The sequence below is a fragment of the Doryrhamphus excisus genome, linkage group LG14, assembly GCF_037039965.1.
Source record: "Doryrhamphus excisus strain RoL-2023G ecotype Guam linkage group LG14, RoL_Dexc_Guam_v1.1, whole genome shotgun sequence".
NCBI classification, from domain to species: Eukaryota; Metazoa; Chordata; class Actinopteri; order Syngnathiformes; family Syngnathidae; genus Doryrhamphus; species Doryrhamphus excisus.
This window is the reverse complement of record NC_136370.1, coordinates 4,021,329-4,049,322: the sequence shown is the minus strand read 5'-3', so window position 1 is coordinate 4,049,322 and position 27,994 is coordinate 4,021,329. Positions and strand designations below refer to the sequence as shown.

At 43.6% G+C, this 27,994-nt stretch overlaps 2 long non-coding RNA genes across 2 annotated transcripts; one reads left to right on the top strand and one right to left on the bottom strand.

The window, feature by feature from the left end:
• Nucleotides 1–4,135: 4,135 nt before the first annotated feature.
• On the top strand, nt 4,136–5,036 carry LOC144901698 (uncharacterized). Its single transcript, XR_013629758.1, has 3 exons — nt 4,136–4,242; nt 4,408–4,500; nt 4,992–5,036. It is a non-coding gene; the product is annotated as an uncharacterized LOC144901698 (long non-coding RNA).
• Nucleotides 5,037–26,496: 21,460 nt separating this feature from the next.
• LOC144901671 (uncharacterized) lies at nt 26,497–27,248 on the bottom strand. The gene is made up of 3 exons (XR_013629716.1): nt 26,807–27,248; nt 26,628–26,722; nt 26,497–26,566 (listed from the first exon to the last, which is right to left on the bottom strand). It is a non-coding gene; the product is annotated as an uncharacterized LOC144901671 (long non-coding RNA).
• Nucleotides 27,249–27,994: the final 746 nt, after the last annotated feature.

The window sequence follows — 27,994 nt, the reverse complement described above, 5'->3', positions numbered from 1 at the left end:
AACAATTTATCAACAGTCTTATCTTATCAATATGTCTTACAATTAAAGTAAAACAAACGCTGTGTGTACACGCTAGTGCGCTGTTCTCTGATTGGTTGTTTCACAGGCCTGATACCAGAGCAGCATGCTCTGAGTGGACAGCTATGGGGGGATGATAGTGGACATGGTTAAACTCTATAATTATAGGTCTCTAGGTATAATCACATGGTTTGTCTGGTATCAGGCCAGGTGCCAGTATCGTGCCAGTATGAGCCTGAGACCAAAGGTCGAGGGCTGATAATGACACTTGGGGGCATGATACTGGGCCTGCTCCCAGACAAACCATGTGATGATCTTATTGTCACATACTATTTAATCATGAGCTTATTATCACGTACTATTTAATCAAAAGACCATTTTGTTTCCAGAATTTTTTTTTTTTGTGACTGGAGAAGCACGAGGAATATTTATAGTTACAGTGACATTTCCTGTCACATGCGCGGTGAGCACAGTCGGCAGCAAAACAAACGCTGTGTGTTCACGCTCGTCCGCTGTTCTCTGATTGGTTGTTTCATGGGCACGATACCATAGCAGCGCGTGGACAGCTACGGGGGCTGATACTGGACATTGTTAAACGCTACATTTTATCAGTATCACTGCCCTGGGCTTTGACACAGTATCATTTCGGCCTTTTCCCGTATCATTCATGGGCGGTTTTTAGGGTACAGGGCCAATTAATACTGTAGTATGTGATAATTATAGGTTATCACATGGTTTGTCTGGTATCAGGCCAGGTCAGTATCAGCCCGAAACCGAAGGTCATGATACTGGGCCTGATACCAGACAAACCATGTGATGATCTTATTATCACATACGATTTAATCATGAGCTTATTATCACTTACTATTTAATCAAAAGACCATTTTGTTTCCAGAAAATGTTCAGTTTATTACATGTATTATATCTAAACAGTGTAAACACAACAATTGCAAAAATATTTCAACAATAACATTTTATCAACAGTCTTACCTTATCAATGTCTGACAATTAAAGTTCCATTAATCAAGTTTGGGTTTTTTGGTGACCTGAGAAGCACTAGGCACTAAGCACTCGTGTGCTGTTCTCTGATTGGTTGTTTCACGGGCACGATACCAGAGCAGCGTGCTCTGAGTGGACAGCTACGGGGGCTGATACACTGTAAAACATAACATGGAGCTTAATAGAAAATACCAAGTGAACCTAACTAACTTTTCGTCAATCTGTTACGAACACTCAATTTAAGCAAGTACCATGTAATTAGAAGATGAAAAAGTTGAACAACTCAGTATGTCTCAGTTGTATTAATGTAGAAAAAATAAGTTATTAGTGATATGTGTTTAGTTGATCAAGTAAGTAAAGAATATGTCACTTGCTATTGACAATATCTTAGAATGCATAACTATTGAAATCTGTCAAGAAAAAAAGCAAACATGTTCATAAGTTGTTTATACAGAACGCCACATTTAAGGATAGAAATTAAACCATTACCATTACCTGTTGCAAATTTGGACCATTGCGGTAAAATAAGTTTATGGGGTGCTCTAGCTAACACAGCCAACCCTACAGCATGCAGCTAGGATGCGTCGCAATACTTTTTTGCTTTTTATTGCCGAGGCAGCTCACCCAGCTCAGTCCGCTGCTGCATACAGAGTGACCCGGACTCTTTTCGAGCGGCGAATTCAACTGGTCACATCTCAATTTGTCCTCGTCCGTGAGTATGTATTTAACAAAGTGACATAACCCGTTACGGTAGTTGAGATATTGGGTGTCATACTCGGCTTGCTAGATTATTGTTCATGTTGCTCATGTCAAGGATATATAAATGTAAATATTAGAAATGTCTTTGTGGTTGATAGGTCTTTGACATAGCTTTTCACTTGCACCCTGTTTCACTTGCAGTTTTGCGGCTCAAAGGTTTGGTGAGCATTCCATCCAACACTAAAAGGTGATATAACCTAATATCTTTAAGCACTTCTATTTATTTTATGAGTTTGAGTAAGTTGGATAACAACAAAATTAAAATAAATTCAGCAAATTAAAATGTGTTTATTCCTATCTTGTGACTCCATAAACATAATTCAGTGTACACTTCAGTTAATTCATCTTCTCTCTGAAATTAACAGATGTCTTAATTTACTTCCTATTTTTAAACCTATTGTGCTGTTCAAAGGTAGTCAAAACCACATATTTATGGTCAGGAAAGTGTGGTGGTTTCATTGTAATTGATATTTAAACAATTTTTTTCTTTCTTTTCAGACAGAACAAGCAGATCTAAAACGTCCATGCAGTGGACCTGTAAGTATTGCACATTTTGCACTGAAAAAAGAGGCTACTTACTGAAGCATTACCGCTTAAAACATGGATGCCACACTCGAATATCACCACTCCCATGTCTTCACAGGGATTGTCTATGCACATTTAAATCTTTAAATGCTCTGAAGGTACACTTCATGAGAGGAATGCCCAGCAGAACTCAGTCCTTGTAGCATCTTCTGTCTGCATTGATGGCATCAAGTACTGTGCTGATGTGGTCATTTCCGTTGGATCATGCTCTGGGCTTCCAGAATGCAGACAAATAGCAAAGATTGTGGTGATTAATACCGACATAATATTTGTCTGCAGACCCATGACCTCATGGTTTGATGAGCATCTTCGAGCATATGAGCTCTGTAGCAGCCATTTGTCCACCCTCCTGGTAACCCTGGTAAATCTGAATTGAATGATGTTTTCCCCCTGTCACTTTACAGAGTTAGAGGGAAACAGGTTATTACTCTGAAACGGTACATTGTATGCTGAGTGACAAACTCTGAAATGTAAAAATCGAACACAGATTTATCCTATCTTCTCAGGTTAAGTTATCAAAATGGACCAAAAGTTATTGCTGAGAGTTGTCATTGATGAAGAAGATATTAGAAAAGTAACTTTAAATGAAAGACCTGATTCCATTGAAGATTTAAAAGTGCAACTGAAGGATAAACTATTGCTGCAGTATGACTTTAAACTGCAGTATGAAGATCAAGACTTCAGTAATGCTCTTTGCAATCTCACTGAAATAACAGACTTGCCTGATAAAGCTACACTGAAAATCATCCCTCTCGTGACTCTGCATGTAACAGCCCTGTCATCACCAACCACAACTTCAGACACAGAGTGCAGCACCGCAAACACTGAGATCCTCTCTAGTGCTGGAACATCACCATTGTTGAGGGAACAGTGGCCAGATTTCTTTGACATACCCAATTTCTCAGTTGATGTTGCATACAGACTCAGACAAGGAGATCTTGCTCATATGAAAAATGGCACACGAACAGCTCTGACAAGAGATATGAAGCATGACATACTGGAAAAGCTTGCAGAGACAATGTACTCTTACAAGGCTTATCCTGAAGACGACAACTTCAGCAATGTTGCAAAAGCATTGATTAGCAAGCACCCTGGTCTAACTGAGCCTGGTCCTCAGCCTGGATGGTACGGCTGGAAGAACAGTCTTAAATTTAAGATGCTAACTACCGAACTAAACTTCGAAAAGCTGGATATGAGGATGTCTCAATCAATGGGGGTAAAAGGAGCAAAGGCAACCCAGAGGGAGACTCATCCAGCAAGACCAAACGGCCAAAAAGGGGCGAAGCAAACTATCTGCCGAATTTACCTGAAGGACATGATGAAACAAGTCTTGAAAAGACAGACTCTTGTTGAGAAAATGAAGAAAAGAAGACCAAATGGCATCCTCATATCCAAAGTGATGGACCAGACATTCCCACTACGCAGACAAGAGATTGTTAAAAATGAGCCTGAGGTGAAGAACATGGTTGAAAGATGGCCAGCATTGTTCACTGAAAGACAGGTAGGCCATAATCAAAGCTGTGAGGCCAGAAATATCACATGTAGGAACATAAACTGTTGTTTTGTTTGTTTTACACAAGATAATACAAATCAGTATTTTCTGTTGGTGAGAAAGTGGCATGGACTATTCTCATTTGTTATATGGTGTTACACCTTTCGCAAGCTGGAAGCATACCTCAACTTTGTATGTTGTAAGCAAACAACCCTCCTTTTATTTCTCAGGTGTTTGCTGAGTTTAATAGAATTGCTAGTAAGAATCTTGAAGGAGAATTCTTTGAGGCTCTTGACCAGCACACGCCACGTTTCATCAAACTCTTCAGGTCCAAAAAGGGAACCGTTGGACAGAAACTGACCGAGTTAATGCAGCAATTCAACTTGGTGGTAAGTAATTTCATATCGTTATGGTATTGTTAATTACATGTATATTTATAACACTACTTCAAAATTGGAACCTTAATACAGACTAACCTATTTCGTTCCTTGTCTGGCTTAGCTTGTGCTTTGTAAATTTGTCTCCTCGCTGATCTTTTGTACGTCTATCATTAGACATCAGATGTGACTTCACTGCGCTCCATTGTCCTCAAAGGCATTCCCATTATAGTCGGCGATGACTCCAGTGAATTCTACATGACATGCTTGGTAAGTACTTCTACACAAAAAAGTACATTACTACAAGTACAAAGTACATTAATAATTGACAAATCATATTCATTACTCAAAGTAGAGCAATGTAACTATGTCTGTAGGTTTCTGTACAGTGACAAATGTTTTGGGCTCAAGTTCCTCCATTTGTCTGATTAGATATGTAAACACTAATTAAAAGTGATGGTATAGTCATCAATTTATTTAAAATTGCAGGAGCAGGAATCAGTAATGAACAATGAGTGTCACTGGTCAAAAATGTACTTACTCGTATGCTATATATTGTCATTTACCGATAGCTTTTGTTTTTGGTGCCACATATATTTTATTGGCTACAGTGCAGTGTGCATGTATATTCAGAGCTCTATTCTCCAGGAAATAATAAAACACCCCAAAATATTCTAAAGAGATAAATATATAGAAAATTATAAATAAATCCATCGGGATACAAGCATAACTTGCTCATATATGTTCTGTTTCTTTTTTAGGATTCAACAAGAGATGAGGTCCTAGCATCTGTTACAGTTGATGTGCTCAACACCCCAAAATATCAGCGAAGACGGTCTTCAAGTGGATCCAAGCTCAAAGCACCTTCAGCCGATCTCCACAGCCATCGTACTTGAGGGAGGTATTGTCATCGACAACATTAAAGATTTTCCTCAAGCAGTTTGCCTGTTATTTGGGCTGACACATTCTTTACACTTGGATTACCCAAAATGCATGGCAGATACACTCAAATTCATTCAGACTGTGATGCTTGGACTGGGAAAGAAAAGCTTACCACCTAAACTGCTTACTCTGAAAAACAGTCTACTTGCTTAGACCAGTGAAGAGTCATACGCTAACACATAGCACTTTGTTGAAACATTATTGTTGTGATAAAAGCGTTGAATACTTTTTGAAATGTTACTCTCCGTTGTGAGAGAAGAGTCAGAAGCTTTTGTGAAATGTTAAACTCTACTGTTATAAGTGCAAAGTTTTATACTTTGTGAAAATATCCTCTCTATTGTTATGAGGGAAAGTTAAATACTTGAATTTTTACTCAAGAGAAAAGTCAGAGTTTTGTGATAGTGTTTGGAAAAGTAAGACAAAGGAGGTAAGAAAAGGTGGCCGGAAATGCATAGAATCGGTTTTTCATGTATACTCTGAAAGGTTTTAATCAAGTTTTTCTGATATGTGATCCAAATGCCTTAGTGTGTTGATCTTTTCTAGGAAAGTGTTGTTTTAACCCAGGACTGATGCTAAATTTGAGAAAAAAAATGTTTGTTGTAGTCAGTTTCATCAGAAATGCAATTAAATATTTTCACAGTCATGTGGTGAACAGTTACCATGACACCAGATTGTGTATAGGTCCTTCTATTAAGAAAAAATGCATAAAAGGGGTTTTACTTTGTCTGACTAACCCAATGTAATGCAAATGTTATGTTCCACTGTTGTTTGAGGTAATGGTTACATACAGTAAACATACAGATAATATACACAAGATTAATATTTGGGGACATTCAAATTTGGGGACATTCAAATTCATATTGCTATGGTAAGTGGAACTAACATTACACAAACCATAGACAATTTAAAAGTAGTTAAATAATAAATTGTACATATGACAGGATGGAGAATCTGTTTTCTATTGATAGTTGTAAGATCATAATAAAAGAATTGAGATTTAAAATGCAAAGCAAGCAAAAGTAAAATTTAAATTGGACAGTGTTGAATTAATCCTAATAAAATGGCAATATTATACACATTTATTGTTCAGCCCATATCTGTCCAATATTCAACTTTTGTTGTATTACTTTTGTGGAATTTGAAAATAAATGTTTTAATGCTACTGGATCAAACTAAAGATTGTTTTCAATGCATTATTTTGAGGGGTAATTATACTTCACATAAGGCATTTATAGATACATTTTGTTTTGTTTCTCTTACCTCAAGGAAATTAGTTTTTTTCATTAGGTGAACATAAAAAATAATGACTGAGTAGAACTAGAGTTAAGTTGTGGCCAGTGATTGATTTAAGTAGTGTTAAATTAGTTCCAATCAGTGTAGACAACACAAAAAAATAAGACGCATAAAAATAATAATCACAAAAATGATAACTTCATTTTGTTAAGTTGCATGAACGTAACAAAATATTTATTTTATTTATTGCACACTCAAAATAACTAATTTGTCTTTACTCGTCATGTTTAAGTCAAATGTTATGAAAATTTTTGAGGCAACGAGTTTGCATACTTTTTCTGAGTGAAGTCAACTTATGTTTTACAGTGTATTGGACATGGTTAAACTCTATATTTTATCAGTATCACTGCCCTGGGCTTTGACACAGTATCATTTCGGCCTTTTCACGTATCATTCATGGGCGGTTTCTCGGGTACAGGGCCAATTAATACTGTAGTATGTGATAATATAAGGTATGTGCTACTACACACTGTAGTAGTAGTCATTGTAGTACTAGTAGTAGTCGTAGTTGGAGTGAATGATTGCAGTGTTGCAGAACCTCTGCAGGTGGCTCTGAATTATTCAGACTTTTTCCTTCCGTGACCTTTATTAAGGGGCTCCTTCAGGGTGGCCCCAGCTGTTACATACAGTATATACATACATACAGTAGTGTGAAAAGGTGTTTACCCCTTTCCTGAGTTACATTTTATTAGCCAATATTTCATATTCATCAATGATGACTCAAACAAACACAAAATGCAGTTTTTCAATTAAACGTTTTATTATTAAGAGAGAAATAAATACAAAGCTACATGGCCCTAAAGCTAATAACTGGTTGGGCCACCCTTAGCAGCAACAACTGCAATCAAGTCATGACACCCCCACAAGCAGTGAAGTCCGCTAACAGCAACTCACTCCCCACTTTGTGTCCTGAGGCGAGTTCTGGTCAGATTTCGGTGCTAAGGAAAGTAGTTCCAGCTAGTTATTGGGGACAATTAAGCTTGGCTTCTCAAAACAATATGCTTTCAAAAGCATAATAAATTTGCATCACAAAAATGCCCAATACAAAAAAAATCATACCTCACAAATTGTCACGCTCTTCGGTGACTCAGGTCTGTCTGTGATTATAATTTTGTGTTTCTCCATTTGTGTTGTGTCGCTCTCTCCTGAGCTGGGCGGTGCTAATGGGACCCTGCAGCTGTTTCCAATTAGTTCCCTTCTTATCCTCCTCACCTGCAGCCAGCCAGTGCTGGATTATTCTCTATGGTGGAGTCTTCATGCCATGTGCTTTATCGCTCACCTACCCTTTCTCTTCCAAAAACCGCAGCTTGCTTCACCACTCCTTGCCATCCGGCCGGCCTGTACTCCCCCAGCCCGTCCAGCTCATGTGGTATATAACCTTCTATGTTTGAACTGTCCCTGTGTCTGCATCCTGGGATCCATTCACACTGCTCTGTTGAGCATGACACAAATCTGTCAGAGTTATTTGGTCTGTTGTCGTATCACAGCTGTTGATGGACTTCACTGCTTATGGCGGTGTCATACAACGTCATGTCAAAAAATCCGAACTATCCCTGTCATGTTTTTTTCTGTTCAGTAGTGGTTTTGGTCTTTGAACTCTGCCATGGAGTCTGTTTTTGCCCAGTGTCAGTGGCACACGCTGGCACTCCCGAATGACTATTGTTGACACATGCTTCCGGACTAATGAGCTGGTAAAGGTCTAAGCTGGTGAATAGAATTTCACGCTTTGAAACTCTAGGGGTGCCCTGACTTTTGCACATGCCAAAATGCAGTTTTTTTATTTTTGTAATTTTGTTCCAAGTTATGAACTACAATGTAACAATGCTTTAATGCTTGATAATTTAGTCTTTTAGACTATAAATGAATATATAAAATAACTATTTCTAAAGGGGGTACCTGCCTTCCACACACAGCTGTATATGTCACGACCCACGCGAGTTTCTCCAAAAAGCTGAAGTGAACTTTGTGATATCTGTGACCTTGGAGGATTGAGAGAGCAAGTCAACATCCATGGTCCATCCTTATATAGCAATCTTTATTTTTTTTAACCATGCCAACAAAGCCGACTTCCATGTCTTTAATGTCTTTGTATGATGATGTGATGCATGTGTAAAGTGAGTGTCGATGTGTGATAGTTGCATTGTAGATAAAAATAGCCTTGAGCCGGGGTGTCCAAGTGTATCTGAGCATATTCTGAAATTAACACATTATCACTATGAAGGCAAATTTGACGTGAAAATATCCAGTTCAATTTTGTCATCAATAAAAACTGGTAGCCCCTTGAGGTCAAAGTCCCCTGGTGGTGGTGGAGCCAAAAATGTTTCATTGGGGTTGCCAATAAAGTGGCAATAAGTTGATCCTAAAATGTCTCAACATAGCTACACCACTGCACGGACATCGTTTTTAGAGGGGGGGCACTTTTGTTCCCCTGCAGATTTTACTGCAAAAATAGTGTCCTATGTCATGCATGTCAGATTTAGGCCCATGACGCAATTTTCAACTGTTTGGAAAATAGCAATGAGTTGGCCTGCCTCACTGACAGCATCAAGTCAAGTCCTCTTCTACAGTCAAAAGTGATTTTTAACGGGGGGTGCTGTGGAGCAATGGCGGAATAAGACGTGTTTGCAAGAGCTCTGTTAACTTTGTTCTTATTAATACACTAAAATGTTGTAAATCCGCTCTTAAAATCCTCGGAGCGACGCAGTAAAACACATACGAGTGCAGCACTACAACCAGGAGAGGAAAATATGTCTAAAAAGGGGAACAATAAGAAGAACGGCCACCAAGAACCAGGCCCCGACCAGCCCTGGGACCCGAGTGACACACCTCCGCCGGAGAATATGGGTGATGAGGCGGACTCATCCAACCGTGCAATACTAGCCGCTATCGCTAGCCTGCGGAATGAAGTCGCACAGATTAAAAGCGATATATGTGCCTCTATAGAGGCACGTATACAAGTTGTCAGGGAGAAACTGGCTACGACTAAAAAGGAAATCCACGCGTCCATCACAACACTGGAAAGAGCTGCGGCCTCCCGCGAGGGGACTGTTAAGGAGCTGGAGAAGACGGCTACGCTCCACTCCGACGATATCACTACTCTCCAGCGCCAGGTAACACGACTCAACTCCGAAGTGGGGAAACTGGCTGGAAAATGTGAGGACTTAGAAAGCAGGTCTCGAAGGCACAACATTAGAATTGTCGGAGTTCCAGAGGGGGGCGAAGGATCCAGGCCTCGAGACTTCGTAGCCGGGATGCTAAAAGACATGCTAAGTCTGGATGAGAAACCACTCATCGATCGAGCACACCGGGCCCTCCGGAGAAACGCCGACCCACGAGAGCCGCCTAGACCCTTCATCCTGAGGCTACACTATTTTCATGAGCTTGAGGACATCCTACGGAGAGCTAGAACGGCGAAACAACTTCATTTCCAAGGCAAGAAGATCTATCCGCCCGCCGTGGCTAAGCGGAGGACGCTGTTCAACTGAGCCAGGGAGCTACTACGCGACAAGCCCGGCGTCAGGTATGGCCTGCTGTATCCTGCACGACTCCTGGTCACATACAACGGCACACAGACTTCCTACATTGAACCTAAAAAAGTTGAAGAATATGCGGAGAGTCTGTCCGGACCAGGGCCATCGGCTGCTGCAGCGGACAGATAAATCGTGGGTCTCAGGAATACCTTAGTTAGCTTTGATGGCTAACATTAGCATAGTACCTGATGCCGGGAGAAACTAAGTCAAGATAAACACGCACACAAGCACAGCTGATGTTTCACTACATGATGGTAAGAAGAAGCACTGTGTGCAAAGATGAAAAACTTGGTCTACTGTGCTGCACTAGATATCCTCAGGTATGTTTTGCAAGAATGTATCCTTTGGTGTTATTGCTTGCTCCCTTTCATATATTTAACTGCATTCATTATTATTTCTACTAAGTTTCAGAGCTGGCAGAGCATTTTAAGTTATTAACAGGCCACCAATAGATGCGGAAGTAACCTTAGTTATTATTTTTTTCTGTTTTAACTTCCCTAAGAAGGCTCGTGCCGTTCATTTTGAATTGGCTAGAGTAGTTTCTTTTGTTTTTGTTGTTAATATGGTGTTCAGGTTGACCTGGGGAGGGATAGTAGCTTGGGAGGGGCACACTTGGAATGAGCCTCCTGGCACCTTCCGCTGGCTAACAATGACCCACCGTATCATCCTTTGCTCACAATGTGTTTGAGAGTAAATAAAGTGCATTTTCGAGCAATGATTGTGTGTGCCAAGCAATAAAGCACATCACACTAAATGTGTTCCATAAGTGCCAAAACGCTCTTCGGAGGCCTTCTCTGAGCGAGTGGAGTGCTTTTTTGGTCGTGGCACACATGTGCCATATATGGAGAAGATTTTTACACAAAGCCTATAGGTTGCTTGAAATACATTATCACAGCGAGTGAAACACTTTTTCTCATTTTAGGTGTAACTCCACAGCAGTGCTTCTCAGCCACTTGAAACTGTTGCACATAGAATGGGATGCAAAGCTGCGTCAGGCACACTTGGAATGAGCCTCCTGGCACCTTCCGTTTGCTCACAATGACCCGCCGTATCATCCTGTGCTCACAATGTGTTTGAAAGTGAATAAAGTGCATTTTCGAACAATGGTTGTGTGTGCCAAGCAATAAAGCACATCACAGTAAATGTGTTCCATATGTGCCAAAACGCTCTTCGGAGGCCTTCTCTGAGCGAGTGGAGTGCTTTTTTGTACGTGGCACACATGTGCCACACTCTAAAAAATAATTCAGAGTATCTTTTGACACCACTTGATTTAATACATAAATGCAATGTAAAAATGTAATTAATTGATTTAGATAAACTTTCTAAGTTGCTAACTTTATTTTTTTAACTTTATTTTTATGTTCAAATAATAATGTTGGCTATTACATGAACTTAATTTAGCATGTCATATACACTCACATTTTATTGTTGGTAAGCTTAAAACAAAATTCAAGTTGCCATGACTTAATAAAATTAGCTTGGTAACATAATTTTTCTCAACATTAACCTTTCCATTTTAAGTTCCATCTTCTACAAGACAAGACAGTGCCGGAGGCTGAAGCAACATTTCATGGTGAGTAAAATGTATTTCTATTTTTTTCTACTGAAGTGATGGCTTTAAATTAGTCACAGTAGACTTTCATTGAGATAAGTAAAACTTAGCTTGTTTAAACATGTGACTGCTAGCTTGTATAGCACTGTAACCACATCTTAGTTGTATTCTTCCCCTGAGCTAGTTTAGCCGTGTAACTGCTACCTACAGCAACTGTTACCCAAGTGCCACAGCCACATTTACAGACAAATTTAAGGTCAAATGTAAACCATGAAAGACATAAATCCATTTTCTTTTCCTTTTAAAGGACAACCAAGAGTTCGAGACCAGCCTTGAAAGTCACATGATGAAAATCGCCATTGTTGGAGACAGGTCTACCTCTGGATCAGAACGCTGGGGAACAGCAATTGTTGTGGAAGGAACCAAATGTTTGGTTGAGAGAGACATTCCAAGGTGCTGTGCCTTGTTGATGGGTGTCATTTATGCCCTTAACCTCAGCTACTGCAAAAAACTGAAATATACTTTTGAAGTTGTTTCTTGACCTGGATGGGCTTAGAGGCAGTGCTAAAGTCATGGGTCTGAAAAACATTGTTTTCTAAAAATTGCAGATCTCTCTGTTTCAGAACACTGACACTGTCACATATTCTTCAGGCGACGTGATTTTTGAAGAGGCAACGAAGAAAAAAATTGAAAATTAGTTTCTGTTAGGCTAGTTAGTATTATGCTGTAAAGCAGGGGTCGGGAACCTTTTTGGCTAAGAGAGCCATGAAGGACAGATATTTTAAAATGTGTATCTGTGAGAGCCATATACATTTTTTTAAACATTGAATGCAATAAAATGTGTGCATTTTTATGTAAGACCAACAGTTTTAGATATAATGGGCTCTAATTGTGTAGACCAGGCACACTACCGCACGCCAATGGGGTGTGGCCAGCACACTTTCGTGAGCAGTGCAGTGTCTAATGATAAATCAAATACTTGTTGCCATTAATACAACTTCTACTGCTGCATAATTTTGCACCATACTCAGTATATTTCATTCTTTTGGCCATCTTTGCCAGAAGGCTTGGTTCTGCAGCTTTAGCTAGGTGACTATTTGACTAAAGGAGAAAAGTTTATATTTACATGTTGACATCTCAATGACCGAGGTAGACTAGCGCATTACCCAGTAATAATTGAGTTTTGGTGTTTGACCTGGAAAATATCATCAGGAAAGATGGATATGGTCGGCCGTATTGCAGTAGAAAATAGATGGACGAATTAAAATGCATAAAAAAGTTGTTGATTTTTAATATTATTTTTAACAGTCATTTCTGTGATGTTTACTTTAAAATGTTAGCAAAAATACATTTTTATTGTGGTAAGAAATGCTTGAGAGCCAGATACAGTCATCAAAAGAGCCGTACCTGGCTCCCGAGCCATAGGTTCCCTACCTCTGGTCTAGTCAGTGTATCACAGGAAGTGAAAATCACATTGATTGTTACTGCACTGTCCACAAAGTCAAATTCACCACCACAGAGTCATTCAGAAAATGGCAATCACAGCCAGGTCAATGCCCAAATATAGAAAATAAACACAGAGCTGGCGAATAGATTCAGGATGGTCGGTTTAGTTTTGATCTTCTCCATTTTCGCAACGGCACTTCGGAACAAATCTGCCCTGCTCAATTCCTTCGATTTGGAACCTTTCCATGCCGCCTGGCCAGCCGCTACAGCGTCCTTCCGCTTTCTTTCCGAACGCACAAAGCAGTAAACATTGATGTATTGTTCGTATGCATTGCTCGGTGAGCGATGAATGGCAGTAATTCTCTTTTTGATGAACGAAAATAGGTAATCGAAATCACCGGGGTCGGCCATTGTCTGATTGTTGTGTTGGAATGCGAAGCACGCAGAGCTACGTGGAGTATCGCGTGGACTGCTACGCTCTCGCGCTAGTATACGACGACAGGGGACCAGTCTATTCGCTCTAAAATTTGACTGCGTCCCACGGTTCGAACATACAGACATCGACATTTTCTGGTTTTCGAAAAAGCGTACGTTGATGTCTTAACCCCCTCCCCCCCTCGTATGGTTTGTACGCTCGTGAAAATGTTGAAAATTATGGATGGCCCCTAATGGAAACTGTTGATTTTTTTTGTTGAGGCTAAACATTTTTTTTGAGTGCATATATGGAGAAGATTTTTACCACAAAGCCGATAGGTTGCTTGAAATACATTATCACAGCGAGTGAAACACTTTTTCTCATTTTTGCTCTAAATCCACAGCAGTGCTTCTCAGCCACTTAAAACTGTTGCACATAGAATGGGATGCGAAGCTGCATCAGGCACACTTGGAATGAGCCTCCTGGCACCTTCTGCTGGCTCACAATGACCAGCCTTATCATCCTTTGCTCACGTGTTTGAGAGTGAATAAAGTGCATTTTCGAACAATGGTTGTGTGTGCCAAGCAATAAAGCACATCACACTAAATGTGTTCCAAAAGTGCCAAAACGCTCTTTGGAGGCCTTCTCTGAGCGAGTGGAGTGCGTTTTTGGACGTGGCACACATGTGCCATATATGGAGAAAATTTTTACCACAAAGCCTATAGGTTGTTTGAAATACTGTAGCGTCATTGCCGACGCTAGGGAAATCACACAACTGTGGTCGCTGACAAGCTCTTTATTGGCAACCAGAATAATGGCTACTGTCGGCCGTAACCGCCGTTGCAACCGCCGCCAGCAACCAACAGCACACTCACTCCACCAGACACGCCCCCACCCCTGGTGCATTCACGGTCACCCGGAACAGTCGGACACCCAAGAGCACAACGTAAACATGAAAACATCAGGGTCGCTACATTGACCCCCCGTACAAAAACCCTCGCCCCGAGGGGGTCACACAAAGTCCCTGAGGTGGGCCGGAGGCCTTCTCTCCCTCTGAGGCCGCCCCGCCTGGGGCTCTCTGGATTGCACCTGCAGTCTTGGGGAAACCTACTGGGGGGCAAGTGATAAGTCCAGGAATGGGAAAGAACGCGGGGACCCCCCAGGAGTGTTTGGGCGTGGGGGTGTGGCTTTCTGGTGCCGCTGGGGAGGTGCCCGAGGCCTCTGGCACTGCTGTGGGTGACCCTCACCCAAGTACGGGGCCAACCTGTCCCTGTGGAGGACCACCCGTCTCCCCCTCGGCGGCAGTTGGACCCTATATACCACCTCCCCCAGCTTCTCCAGAACCTCACAAGGCCCCACCCAGTGGCTGTCCAATTTGGGGCACCTGCCCCTCCTCCTCTTTGGGCTGTACACCCAAACCAAGTCTCTGGCTTCAAAATCTTTGCCCGTGGCCCTCATGTCGTAGTTCCTTTTCTGCCTTACGCCTTAGTCCATCCTGTCCTGCAGCCTCCTGGTGTATTCAGGACCAGGCAGGACCTCCGGCGCATCTGGAGGCCTGCCAAAGACCATTTCCCCTGGCGTACGCAGCTCACGTCCCACCATGAGCAAGGCAGGTGTGCATGATGTGGACTACTGCACAGCCGATCTGTAGGCCCACAACACAAAAGGAAGGTGCGTGTCCCAGTCCCGCTGATGCTCTGCCGTGAGGATGGCGAGCTGCTTCGTGAGGGTTCTGTTGAACCGCTCAACTAGCCCATCACTCTGTGGGTGCTGGGTGGGGGGTGGTCCGCGTCTTCTGAATTCCCATTCGCCTGCACATTGCTGAGAACAGAGCCGATTCGAAGTTCCTCCCTTGGTCGCTGTGCAGGACCTCCGCTGCGCCGAATCGTGCAAACATGCCCTCCACCAGAGCGTCTGCAACGGTGCCTGCTTCCTGCATACGCCTCAGGCCACTTGGTGAAGTAGTCCATGGCGACCAGGACGTACCGGTTGCCGCTGTCCATGCGGGGGAACGGGCCCAGTATGTCCACCGCCACCCTCTCCATCGGGGCCCCCACTGCCAGCTGCTGGAGTTGGGCACGTGACTGACCTGGGGGACCCTTGTGCGCCGTGCAGGGGTCACACCGTCGGCAGAAGTCCTCGACATCCCTCCTGAGCCGTCCCCAGTAGAAACTTTGCTGGAGCCGACGAAGTGTCTTTGACACACCAAAGTGGCCTACTCCAGTAGTCCCATGGGAAAAGCTCAGCACCTGTTGTCTCAGAGACCCGGGGACCACCACCATCTTTCTTGTCCGGTGGCCGGCTCTTTCCAGGCCCTCTGGAGCACTCCATCCTTAATCCGAAGTGCTCCGAACTGTGCATACAGTCCTTTAGTGGCTGGGGAGTGCCGCGCCACCTCGTCCCATGACGGAGTCTGCCCTGACTCCACCCACTGCAGTACTGGAAGTATATCTGCATCTTGCTCCTGCTGCATCCTCCAATCAAGTGCGTCCACCATTTGCACCTCCCGACACGCAGGAACATCCCCGTCAAGTATGGGGCCTTGTTCCTCTCCACACAGTTCTTTCTCCCGGGCCTCTCTTTTTTCACAATAACGGCATCCAGCAGGAGCGCAAGGCCGCCGTGACATGGCATCAGCGTTACCATGGCGGGACCCAGCCCTGTACTCCACTTGGAAGACATATGGTGACAGTTCTTCAAGCCAACGTGTGATTTGTCCTTCTGGCTCTTTAAAGGACATGAGCCACTGGAGTGCAGCGTGGTCAGTTCGGACTATGAAGGGCAGCCCACACACGTAATATTTAAAGTGGCTTATTGCTCTAACAATGGCTAAAAGTTCTCTCCGTGTGACACAGTAGCATCACTCTGCCTTGTTGAAAGTCTTACTGAAATAAGCCACCACTTTCTCTCCCTCCGCCCCAACCTGGCTCAACACCGCCCCCATCCCAACGTCACTGGCGTCTGTGTCCAGGATGAACGGCCGGTTGGGGTCTGGGGGAATGAGGACAGGAGATTCAGTCAAGGCCCCCTTCAAAGAGTTGAAGGCCTGTTCGCACTCGAGTGTCCAGGAAAAATCCGAGTCTTTACGCTGGAGGTGGAAAAGGGGTGCGGCAATGCACGAGAAGCCTCGCACAAATCTTCTATAATAGGACGCAAGTCCCAGGAAGCCCTTCAATTCTCGTAAATTGGTGGGGGTTGGCCATTCCCTCACTACCTGGACTTTGTCCTGCAGCGTGCTGATGCCTTCTCCTCCGATCCTGTGTCCAAGAAACTCTAGCTCCCTCCTCAGGAAGCAGCACTTGTCCTGGTGGAGCTTCAAACCAGCCGCTGACAATCTCTGCAGCACCCGCCGCAGGGATCCCAAGGCCGCTCGGAAGGTGTTCCCATGGACCAGAATGTCATCCAGGTAGACCACACATTCTTCTCGGGGGACATCCGCCAGCACCTTTTCCATGAGGCATTCAAACGTAGCTGGTGCGTTGCAAAGGCCGAAGCAGAGGACTCTGAACTGCCACAAACCTCTGTCGGTACAGAAAGCAGTCTTTGGCTTGGCCTCAGTGCTCAGGGGTACCTGCCAGTAACCGCTGCGTAGGTCCAATGAGGAAAACCATGATGAACCAGACACCGTGTCTAGGGACTAGTCGATGCGGGGCAGGGGGTACGAGTCTTTTTTTGTCACCTTGTTTAATGGTCTGTAGTCCACACAAAACCTCTTTTTGGTCGACTTCTTCTTGTTTACCATCACGACCCCTGAGGCCCAAGGGCTGTCAGATGGCTCAATAATGCCCGCTTTCAGCATCTCGTCGATGGCGCTGTCTGCCTCCAGCCAGTGGGAGACGGCGAGGACGCGCTTTGATAGGTCTTGCGTCACCGGTATCTATGTCGTGCTGCACCATGTTCGTCAGGCCCACGTCCTCCTCCGTCAGCGCAAAGATGTCCTTGAACTCAACCAGCAGCTGCCACAGCTCCTCCTGCTGTACGGGATCCAAGTTATCCCGGTTGCGCTCCCACACCTCTCTTACTGCGGTAATTCTGTCCATCCCGGCTGCTGAATTTTGCAGGTTCGGGTCAGGGGGCAGCTTGTCGACGTGAGCAGGCGGTGGGGATGTGGGGGAGTTTACACTTGGAGGGTCTTGCCCCCGACAGGCCTCGACTGCTCTAAAGTTGGGGGGGTGGTCTTGGAGCCTGTGTGGGGTGCACCATTTCAACTGTGGGACCCCCTGGGAAGGTCATGGTGTTCCTGCCCAGGTCCAACACACACCGGGCTGCCCGCAAGAAATACAGCCCCAATATGCAGGGGTCTTGCATTGCTGCCACCCACACCCAAAAGTTCACCTTCAGTCCCCCCACCTGAACGGCTACCACTCCCTTTCCAAGCATAGGGACAAGCTCGCCGGTCACCGTTCTCAGCTTCACAGCGGTGGGCTCCAACTGCGTCCCAGGTGGAACCACATCGGGTCTCATTAAAGTTGCTGTGGATCTGGTGTCGACAAGGGCTACGCATGGGCCCCTTGCCAGGGTGATGGGGACATGGCAAAAATTCCCCACATGGGTCCACCCTACCACCCTTGCCAACTCAACCTGCCAACCTGTCATCTGCTTCAGGGGGGGAGTGGAGCCATGCTGCCCCGTCTGTGCAACCGGGCTCCGTCTTTGGGAAGCCAGGCATTCTGGGACACAGATGCAGGGGTCTGCGTCGTTCCCATCACACAGACCCCGGGACGTTTCCCTGGATGTCAGTCTTTTTGGGACAATGGGACTGGAGGCCCACGTCGAGAACGGGAGCTGCGTTGCGGTGATTGCAGTGCTGTCGCACGGATAAGCTCGGTCAGCTTGTGCACCCACACTTTGTCTGGGCCATCCTGCACCACGGTCCTCACCACAGGGTTGCCACCCCCATGATCGCCGTGTGCGACGCCTCCTACGACCTCTCTTTCCACCGCCAGCTCCAGCGCCTCCTGCAGGGTAAGGGGCTGTGCCAACTGTGTCTGTATGCGCAGCTCCCTGGGGGTAATGGCCCAGATGAACTGGTCTCTGGCTAGCTCGCTTTGCACATCAGTGGGCATGTGCGCATACGCACGTCTCATCAGGGTTTCAATGTCATTAGCCAGCACACGGAGCGGTTCCCCAACCTGTCTTTGCCTGTTAGACAGCTCGGAGCGCAGAACGCTAGGCAGGCTGCATTGTCCAAAACGCCGCCGTAGGGCACCCACCAAGGCCCCATAGTCATGTCTTTCAGCTGGGCTCAGCAAGAGTAAACATGACAAAGCTTCATCAGTAAGGCACAGGGCAAGCTGTAGAGCTTTATGATCATCTGACCAGCCAACAGCCCGTGCCAACAGTTCAAATTGGGCGTGGAATGCTTCCCAATCTGCCCTTCCGTTGTATTTCGGCGTCTTCACATGCTGCTGGCTGCCGTGGGCGCCGCTATCTTTGCTCACGCCTTGTACGCCGGCAGCCATGTTGCCGCCATGGGCGCCGCGATCGTCTTCACTCTCTGTTTCCGCGTACCTCTCGTCTCTCAGCGATCCGAAGCCGGCCTCCGACGCGAGCCGTCTGGCTGCCCGGCGAAGGTGAGCAGCGTGCTCCGCGACACTGTCGAGCACCGGCTCACCTTGCCACATGCCGCCAACAGCATCCACCTCCTCCTCCTTAACTTTCAGGCGGCCGCCACCGTCAACCCGGCGAGCCATCATGCCGCCCGGGTTTGTCTTTACTTCTAACACCAATGTAGCGTCGTTGCCGACGCTAGGGAAATCACACAACTGTGGTCGCTGACAAGCTCTTTATTGGCAACCAGAATAATGGCTACTGTCGGCCGTAACCACCGCTGCAACCGCCGCCAGCAACCAACAGCACACTCACTCCACAAGACACGCCCCCACCCCTGGTGCATTCACGGTCAGCCGGAACAGTCGGACACCCAAGAGCACAACGTAAACATGAAAACATCAGGGTCGCTACAATACATTATCACAGCGAGTGAAACACTTTTTCTGATTTTTGCTCTAACTCAAAAACATTGTGAGCAAAGGATGATACGGCGGGTCATTCTGAGCCAGCAGAAGGTGCCAGGAGGCTCATTCCAAGTGTGCCTCACGCAGCTTCGCATCCCGTTCTATCTGCAACAGTTTCCCGTGGCAGAGAAGCACTGCTGTGGAGTTAGAGCAAAAATCAGAAAAAGTGTTTCACTCGCTGTGATAATGTATTGTAGCGACCCTGATGTTTTCATGTTTACGTTGTGCTCTTGGGTGTCCGACTGTTCCGGCTGACCGTGAATGCACCAGGGGTGGGGGCGTGTCTTGTGGAGTGAGTGTGCTGTTGGTTGCTGGCGGCGGTTGCAGCGGTGGTTACGGCCGACAGTAGCCATTAAAAAATTTCTCCATATATGGCACATGTGTGCCACGTCCAAAAAAGCACTCCACTCGCTCAGAGAAGGCCTCCGAAGAGCGTTTTGGTACTTTTGGAACACATTTAGTGTGATGTGCTTCATTGCTTGGCACCACACAACCATTGTTCGAAAATGCACTTTATTCACTCTCAAAAACATTGTGAGCAAAGGATGATACGGCGGGTCATTCTGAGCCAGCAGAAGGTGCCAGGAGGCTCATTCCAAGTGTGCCTCACGCAGCTTCGCATCCTGTTCTATCTGCAACAGTTTCATGTGGCTGAGAAGCACTGCTGTGGAGTTACACCTAAAATGAGAAAAAGTGTTTCACTCGCTGTGATAATGTATTTCAAGCAACCTAGAGGCTTTGTGGTAAAAATTTTCTCCATATATGGCACATATGTGACACGTCCAAAAAAGCACTCCACTTGCTCAGAGAAGAGCGTTTTGGCACTTATGGAACACTTTTAGTGTGATGTGCATTATTGCTTGGCACACACAACCATTGTTCGAAAATGCACTTTATTCGCTCTCAAACACATTTTGAGCAAAGGATGATACGGCAGGTCAGAGTGAGCCAGCGGAAGGTGCCAGGAGGCTCATTCCAAGTGTGCCTGACGCAGCTTCGCATCCCGTTCTATCTGCAACAGTTTCATGTGGCTGAGAAGCACTGCTGTGGAGTTACACCTAAAATGAGAAAAAGTGTTTCACTCGCTGTGATAATGTATTTCAAGCAACCTAGAGGCTTTGTGGTAAAAATGTTCTCCATATATGGCACATGTGTGACACGTCCAAAAAAGCACTCCACTCGCTCAGAGAAGAGCGTTTTGGCACTTATGGAACACTTTTAGTGTGATGTGCATTATTGCTTGGCACACACAACCATTGTTCGAAAATGCACTTTATTCGCTCTCAAACACATTTTGAGCAAAGGATGATACGGCAGGTCAGAGTGAGCCAGCGGAAGGTGCCAGGAGGCTCATTCCAAGTGTGCCTGACGCAGCTTCGCATCCCGTTCTATCTGCAACAGTTTCATGTGGCTGAGAAGCACTGCTGTAGAGTTAGAGCGAAAATGAGGAAAAAGTGTTTTTCTCTCGCTGTGACAATGTATTACAAGCAAGCTATAGGCTTTGTGGTAAAAATGTTCTCCATATATGGCACATGTGTGACACGTCCAAAAAAGCACTCCACTCACTCAGAGAAGAGCGTTTTGGCACTTATGGAACACATTTAGTGTGATGTGCTTTATTGCTTGGCACACACACCCATTGTTCGAAAATGCACTTTATTCGCTCTCAAACACATTTTGAGCAAAGGATGATACGGCAGGTCAGAGTGAGCCAGCGGAAGGTGCCAGGAGGCTCATTCCAAGTGTGCCTGACGCAGCTTCGCATCCCGTTCTATCTGCAACAGTTTCATGTGGCTGAGAAGCACTGCTGTGGAGTTACACCTAAAATGAGAAAAAGTGTTTCACTCGCTGTGATAATGTATTTCAAGCAACCTATAGGCTTTGTGGTAAAAATTTTCTCCATATATGGCACATGTGTGCCACGTCCAAAAAAGCACTCCACTCGCTCAGAGAAGAGCGTTTTGGCACTTATGGAACACATTTAGTGTGATGTGCATTATTGCTTGGCACACACAACCATTGTTCGAAAATGCACTTTATTCGCCCTCAAACACATTGTGAGCAAAGGATGATACGGCAGGTCAGAGTGAGCCAGCGGAAGGTGCCAGGAGGCTCATTCCAAGTGTGCCTGACGCAGCTTCGCATCCCGTTCTATCTGCAACAGTTTCATGTGGCTGAGAAGCACTGCTGTGGAGTTACACCTAAAATGAGGAAAAAGTGTGATAATGTATTTCAAGCAACCTATAGGCTTTGTGGTAAAAAATTTCTCCATATATGGCACATGTGTGACACGTCCAAAAACGCACTCCACTCGCTCAGAGAAACTGCGGTGAAGTTAGTTTTACGTTGGACGTTGGATATTCGCCTCCGTAGAAACGGCGGTCGTTCCCCTCACTGTGCCGGGCTGCTCTCTCCTGCTGCGGGGAGCTCACACAGAAGTCCCGCCCTCTGAACGGCTTGTTCGGACAAGGGACCGTCAATAAATTTCCATTCATTTCTATTGTTTGCTTAAAAAAATAAAAATCACACCATAAATTGATCCATAAAGGTGATAAATAATTAGTCATACCCTAAAAACATTTGGAACGCCGATTTCTATTTTTTTTATATTTTATTGGGCTTCATATGACCTTTTAACATGACGAAATGAAATATTTTGTATTATAGCATGCAGGCCATGCGACCTTGGCACTTCAAATCACTTTATATTAATATTACGATGCATACCTTATACTGTAGGTGAGCTATTACCATACCATTAGCGCAGTTATAACAGATGGATTATTTGAGTGGTGTTCTCGCTGCAGTAAGGCTGTGTTGAACACAGCAGGTATAATCGCTCGGGAAAAACTTCCAGAGAGCATCATCTACACCACACCACATCACACAATACCTGAGACAATTATTATTTCCCCTTGCTGCCTTCAGGGAAAAGACACTGGTCTCTTTGCTCCAGGGCCACCAGACTGGTAGACAGTCTGTATCCTCAACACAACTGGAACTGCTAAAGGGACATCATTTGTCGGATTGTTTGCATTGTCCCCATCTCATGTCCTGCTCTGCCCTGTCCAGCTAGCTGCTGAACTTTGGGTTACTGTGGTATTACTTTCTGCACAAACTATTGTTGGAGTGTTAAAAAGCAGTATTTATTAACTCCATCTCTGCACTTTGACTGTTATACGAGTGCTATGCTGCATAAAAAGTCATTGAAAAATGTATTGATTGAATTCTTGGGCTAATATTTTGAATTACTTACAATAAATCCATTTCATATGAAAACTGGCCTTGCAGTACTATGCATACCTTTTTGGTTTTCAAATAATGTTTAAGCTGATTTAATAAGAATTTGTTACACAAGTCATTATAAATACTGTCCAGGTCATATGACCTTTGACCTACAAACCACTTTGTATCAGTGGGCATTGTCTGCTAGTACTATACACGTCTTTTTGCTTTGCTACTTAACTTTGCTAGGATTTTAGATGAATTTTTTTACACAAATCATGACCAATATTTTCCAGTGCATGTGACCTTTGACCTCCAAACCACCTTGTATCAGTAGGAATTGCCTGCTAGTACCATACACGCCTTTTTGCTTTGCTACTTAACTTTGCTGGGATTGTATATAATTTTTTTGCACAAATCATTACCAATAGCTTCTAGGTCATGTGACCTTTGACCTCCAAACCACTTTGTATCAGTAGGACTTGTCGGCTAGTGCTATACACGCCTTATTGCTTTGCTACTCAACTTTGCTGGGATTTTTTATAATTTTTTGAAATTAAATTCTATCAATAGCTTCCAGGTCATGTGATCTTTGACCTCCAAATCACTTTGTATCAGTTGAACTTGTCTGTTAGTACCGTGTAACGACTTATTGCTCTGCTACTCAACTTTGCTGGGATTATATATGAATTTTTTACACAAATCATTACCAATAGCTTCCAGGTCATGTGACCTTTGACCTCCAAACCACTTTGTATCAATAGGACGTGTCTGCTAGTACTACACACGCCTTTTTGCTTTGCTACTTACCTTTGCTAGGATTTTTGATGAATGTTTTACACAAATCATGACCAATATTTTCCAGGTCATGTGACCTTTGACCTCCAAACCACCTTGTATCAGTAGGACTTGTCACTCGTACTACACACGCCTTTTTGCTTTGCTACTCAACTTTGCTGGGATTTTATATAATTTTTTTACACAAATCATTACCAATAGCTTCTAGGTAATGTGACCTTTGACCTCCAAACCACCTTGTATCAGTAGGACTTGTATGCTAGTACTACACACACCTTTTTGCTTTGCTACTCAACTTTGCTGGGATTTTATATATATTTTTGAAATTAAATTCTATCAATAGCTTCCAGGTCATGTGACCTTTGACCTCCAAACCACCTTATATCAGTAGGACTTGTCTGCTCTTATCATACACGCCTTTTTGCTTTGCTACTTAACTTTGCTGGGATTTTATATAATTTTTTTACACAAATCATTACCAATAGCTTCTAGGTAATGTGACCTTTGACCTCCAAACCACCTTGTATCAGTAGGACTTGTCTGCTAGTACTTCACACGCCTTTTTGCTTTGCTACTCAACTTTGCTGGGATTTTATATAATTTTTTTAAATTAAATTCTATCAATAGCTTCCAGGTCATGTGACCTTTGACCTCCAAAACACTTTGTATCAGTTGAACTTGTCTGTTAGTACCGCACACGACTTATTACTCTGCTACTCAACTTTGCTAGGATTATATATGAATTTTTTACACAAATCATTACCAATATTTTCCAGGTCATGTGACCTTTGACCTCCAAACCACCTTGTATCAGTAGGACTTGTCTGCTAGTACTACACACGCCTTTTTGCTTTGCTACTCAACTTTGCTGGGATTTTATATAATTTTTTGAAATTAAATTCTATCAATAGCTTCCAGGTCATGTGACCTTTGACCTCCAAAACCCTTTGTATCAGTTGAACTTGTCTGTTAGTACCGCACACGACTTATTACTCTGCTGCTCAACTTTGCGAGGATTTTTGATGATTTTTTTACACAAATCATTACCAATATTTTCCAGGTCATGTGACCTTTGACCTCCAAACCACCTTGTATCAGTAGGACTTGTCTGCTAGTACTACACACGCTTTTTTGCTTTGCTACTCAACTTTGCTGGGATTTTATATAATTTTTTTACACAAATCATTACCAATAGCTTCTAGGTCATGTGACCTTTGACCTCCAAACTACTTTGTATCAGTAGGACTTGTCTGCTAGTACTATATACGTCTTTTTACTTTGCTACTTAACTTTGCTAGGATTTTATATGAATTTTTTACACAAATCATCACCAATAGCTTACAGGTCATGTGACCTCTGACCTCCAAACCACTTTGTATCAGTAGGACTTGTCTGCTCTTATCATACACGCCTTATTGCTTTGCTACTCAACTTTGCTGGGATTTTATATAATTTTTTTAAAATAAATATTATCAATAGCTTCCAGTGCCTGTGACCTTTGACCTCCAAACTACTTTGTATCAGTGGGACTTGTCTGCTAGTACTATACACGTCTTTTGCTTTGGTACTTCGCTTTGCTCGGATTTTTGATGAATTTTTTACACAAATCATTACCAGTATTTTCCAGGTCATGTGACCTTTGACCTGCCTACCACCTTGTATCAGTAGGACTTGTCTGCTAGTATCATAAATGCCTTTTTGTTTTGCTACTTAACTTTGCTTGGATTTTATATGAATTTTTTATACAAATCATTACCAATAGCTTCCAGGTCATGTGACCTTTGACCTCCAAACCACCTTGTATCAGTAGGACTTGTCTGCTAGTACCATACATGCCTTTTTGCTTTGCTACTTAACTTTGCTAGGATTTTTAAGGAATTTTTTACACAAATCATCACCATTAGCTTACAGGTCATGTGACCTTTGACCTCCAAACCACTTTGTATCAGTAGGACTTGTCTGCTCTTATCATACACGCCTTATTGCTTTGCGACTCAACTTTGCTGGGATTTTATATAAATTTTTTAAAATAAATATTATCAATAGCTTCCAGTGCCTGTGACCTTTGACCTCCAAACTACTTTGTATCAGTGGGACTTGTCTGCTAGTACTATACACGTCTTTTGCTTTGCTACTTAATTTTCCTGAGATTTTATATATTTTTTTATATATGAACTATTATCAATAGCTTCCAGGTGATATGACCCTTGGCCTCCAAACCGCTTTGTATCAGTTGGACTTGTCTGTTAGTACTGTGGGAGCAGAGTAGAGCAACAACACAGATCATGACAGTTGTTTTATATAACATGGTAATTGTAGCTTACACTTTTCCCTGGCATAGTAAATCTGTTTAGCATGTAGGGGTATCTAGATCTGCCGTAAAGGCTGGACAAGACACAAAAACACTTAAAGCACAATGTTCTGCCAACATCAACTTTTATTGGCACAGAGGACACAGACAGTCATGATCTTCAGCCTTCTTGAGATCGTCAATTTTCATTCCAACGCATTCCCCGTGAAACCACCGGTCACATATGTCACATTGAATCTGTCATATTGGGGAAAAAAAGAAACTGTCAAAATCAACAATTAATGTCCTGTAAATGTAATTTCAAACTGCATTATCAATCTTACCCAGCCAGTATCACTTTTCCTAGCCGATGTTGCTGTGGCAGCAGTAGATGTAGGTGGGTCTTTGGAGGCACAGATCCCACACCAGGAATCCATTTGGAAAACTACAAGATCATTATATTTTCAATGAGTGCATTAAAAATGTACTTTATAAACTGATGACCTATTAGCTACCTGATCCCTGCAGAAGTTCAAGGGCCATTGTTTTTCTTTCAGCTCTCATGCTGTCTGTCGTTGTTGAAAACGTAATATTGGGGATCCTTGGAAACGACTGAATAATTTCCTTTGCCATCTAGACATAATTTTGTTAATAGAGCAGGTTTCAAGTACAATTATGCTCAATTGTATTCTGTAAATTACCTTGGCTACGATGACACCACAACTGCTTCCATTCTTTTGCAGTGGATGTTTGATCACCGCCCCTTCCCAATCAATATCAATCCAGTCCTTTGCTTTGTGGCGCACTCTTCTCATGTGCAGGTATTCCCTGGAAAAACATTTATTATTTTACATTTTACATAATGTGAGTTGTAAGCATAAATATTTACTTGAGTTTTTTCGCAGCCATTTTTGACGCCTTCTTTTCTGCAGCGTGTCCACTGGGATCTAACAGGTACACTGTTTTTTGTTCCACATGAACAAACTGCAACAAAAAGGCAGTATATAAAGTCAGTTTAGTCAGCTAATGTAATGCAAAGTCTTCTGTGTCATTAAAACAATTACAAACCAGCAAATTCCAGTGATTGCTGTTAACATTGACAGCTGCAAGAACTGCGTCGTAACTTGCCAGATCAACCTATTACAAGAATAAGGAAATCATTACACAAATAATTGAGCAACGACTTCAAAAAATTTCTGTGTACACCTACATGCAACTACACTGAGGACTAGGGAGAGGACTACAGAAAGGACTAGGGAGAGGACTAGGGAGAGGACTAGGGAGAGGACCAGGGAGAGGACCAGGGAGAGTACTAGGGAGAGTACTAGGGAGAATAGGTAACATATTGTATCTACATACTGTGTGACACCCCTTCACCAGATGGTGCCATCTGCTGTGCGTTAGAGGAAGCACAATCTGCTCCCTTTCTTGTTGGTCAAGACGCAGGGCTCACTGCAGCAAGCCAGAAGAAACCATTTGCCTCTTCTGCTGCTTCTTCAGTGTCTGGTGGAAAAGACGCCCCCTGCTTCTGCTCCATGTCATCCAGTTTCCATCCAGGCCAAGGCAATGCTCTAATTGGGTCCATCTCCTGTTTGTCTCTTAGTTGCACGGTATCCACCTGTGCTCCTGTGTCAATGCCATGTTTCTGTGTTGCCCTGTTCTGTGCTTGCCTGCCGTATGTTTCTTGTTTCATGCATCCGCTGGTAATTTTAGTTTTCATGTTTTTGCCATTGTAGTGCTCATTGCTGTGTCGCTGCCGTTCACTACAACTATTATTATTAAAATATTCAGTACATGTTACCTGCAATCGAGTGTCATTCCTCGCATCCTTGTTTAATAAACAAGGTGAAGGAAGTTATAAGTTATAATTAATATTAATTAGAATCATACCTTTTTACAAGGTACTCAAAGTGCTTCACAATTAAGTGAACCCATTATCCATTCACTCCTCAGTTACACACATGTGGTGGAATCAACATCCGTAGCCACAGCTGCCCTGTAGTACACTGCTGGAAAAATGGTTTCCAGTTTACGCCTATGGCCTCTTCGACCACCAAGAAACATTCATTCACATTCATACACCAGTGTGGGCCGCACTGGAGACAAGGTGGGTGAAGTATCTTTGTCAGGGACACAAGAGTGACGACTGGGTGGAGGGAGCAAGGATCAAACCTCCAATATTCCAGTTTCTGGTTGACTGACTAGCTCTACTTCCTTAGTCAATGACACCCAGCAAAAAATATCATCAATGATTTG